Source organism: Solanum lycopersicum, chromosome 6, assembly GCF_036512215.1.
Source record: "Solanum lycopersicum chromosome 6, SLM_r2.1".
Lineage (NCBI taxonomy): Eukaryota > Viridiplantae > Streptophyta > Magnoliopsida > Solanales > Solanaceae > Solanum > Solanum lycopersicum.
Genome location: NC_090805.1, coordinates 2,606,625 through 2,608,967, shown reverse-complemented (window position 1 = coordinate 2,608,967; position 2,343 = coordinate 2,606,625). Strand labels below are relative to the sequence as shown.

General features: G+C 29.8%; 1 long non-coding RNA gene across 1 annotated transcript; it reads left to right on the top strand.

Moving 5' to 3' along the window:
* The first annotated feature begins 1,317 nt into the window (after window positions 1-1,317).
* LOC138349096 (uncharacterized) lies at window positions 1,318-1,893 on the top strand. The gene is made up of 2 exons (XR_011221625.1): window positions 1,318-1,605; window positions 1,720-1,893. It is a non-coding gene; the product is annotated as an uncharacterized lncRNA (long non-coding RNA).
* The last annotated feature ends 450 nt before the right edge of the window (window positions 1,894-2,343 follow it).

The window sequence follows — 2,343 nt, the reverse complement described above, 5'->3', positions numbered from 1 at the left end:
TCTGTATTCACGAAAGGGAGTGTCGTGTTCATAGACTTTAATGAATTGTTGGTCCAAGTTCATGACCAGGGTTCGCATCCACTGGGAATTCCTGGATAGAAATGTTTTCCAAAATTTGGGATTCTTAAGATATTGGCTTCTTGGTTGTCGATCATTGTAGTTTTAACCGTTAAAAATTTATACACACAATAAATCACATCCAGAATCACTTAGAAACAAGGTGAAAACCCAAATGAACCATGCAGATCAGTTTATATATTGCATCTTGCTCTAAAGCAAACGCTGACACATTGTAGAAAATTCGAGAGCTTTCGACAACCAGAAATATAAGTATGAAAAGAAACCTTAAACCAAGAACTTTGTATACCAAATGGTATAAATATAATTTATTGATTTATATAAATTAAGAAAAACCTCGAACCACTAAAGAATCGATAACCCGATAGTTAAAAAATTAATAAAATTACATTATCAATAAATCAATAAAAAATGGTCTGAATTAATGATTTCGATTTGATTTGAACAATCCTAGATGTAAGTATATCCCCATAATCTAATAATTAAAATTTTCTGGTACAAAATTAACAACACAAGAACTAAAAATAAATAGATAATAAAAACCTAAGCAAATGTATAATCATGCCTTCTAACATTATAAATTGTAATAGAATAAAGAAATCAAAACAAGGAATTCATTTATAACAAATGCATAAAGATCATTAATAAGACTTTAATAAAGGGAGAATGGACAAATATACTCTCGAATTATCGTAAATGGTATGCAGATATCTTCCATAATGTTCTACGGACATTGGTGCCCCTACCATCCAAAATGTAGACCATATATGCCTTTCACTCTAACAAAAGACTAAATAGAGACACGTGAAACTATCTTATCCATCTATCTGATATTTAATAAAATGTTAGATTGATGGATAATATTATGACACGTGTATGTCCGTTTGTATAAAAGGTATATATGCTCTAGACTTTGGACGATAAGGGCACCAGTGTTCTAAAAGTACTATGATGGAAGGTATTCGCATACCATTTATGATAGTTTAGAGATATATTTGTCCTTTTTACCTTAAAATGAACATAGACAAAAAAAAATTCTAGGTGAGATATCATATAACTATTCCTAGTTTTTAGTAAATTAAGTCTCTAATACCAACTAAAATGAATGGTCACACAACCACAACCAAAAATTCCCTATAAAATTGGTTTTTAACCACTTTAATTTGAGGTATTTTGATGTCCCAAAACACCTATAAATAGGATATTCAATAACATTAATCAAATCATCTGAAAACCAAACAAAACAACAAAAAAAATATTTAAAAAACAAAAAAATAAAGATGGGGGCATCAAAGAAGTTTTTTTCATTGTTTCTCATTTGCATTTTTGTGATTTCTTCATGTGTGGACATCTCCATGGCTACCAAAGAAGTAAATGATGAAAGATTCAGAATGACATATGAAAATATGGCTGATGATTATGGAAAATGTCGCACTAAATGTGTAGCTTTATGTATTTCTAGTGGCAAGGAAAAATCTGCTTGTGAGACCCCTTGTGGAGGTGAATGTGTTGCTAAGATTCTCCGAGGTAAATCTTTTTTGTTTTATCAAAATATATATGTATAATTTAACATGTGATATATATTGCACTAAGTTATTGTTTTCATTTTCTAATAATATAAACATATGTTTTTATTTGTAGTTTTTGCAGAAGATATTGAAAAAATGAAAAGTTTAAGTTGAAGCCCTCAAGATGGACCAAAGGATGCAAAATATTTCTTAAGAGAGAAAGAAGAATAAAGCAATGTTTTTTCATCTGTTACATTGTTGTACTTTGTAATTTTTCAGATTCAATAATAAATTCATTTCATTTCTAGTTTTTAGATTCTCTAAAACAATGATATGTATGTATATATATATTAATCCAGAGTCAAAATTCAATAAAATTGATTAAAAAAATTAAATAAAAGGCAAATAATTTAAGGATGAAACCAAAAGGGTAACCATGTTGTTAAGGTCGTACTCAACAAGTAAACACCTAAATAAAACAAAATTATCTAGAATATGATGAGTACTCCTTTCATCCCAAATAAGCTGCCTCAACTACAACCTGCATAGAAATCAGTTTATATAGCAGTTTTTCTCATGCTCCGTGCCTACACCATGAGCGGGACATATACTTGAAGACCGTTGCTGGCCTCTAGCGAACCCTTGGTCTGACTTACTTACTCAGCGGAAGACTTAAACACAAAAGATATAACTCATGAAATAACTTAATGTGCGAAATTCGAGATAATACGAGAAAATATAAATGCAAAAAACAAGA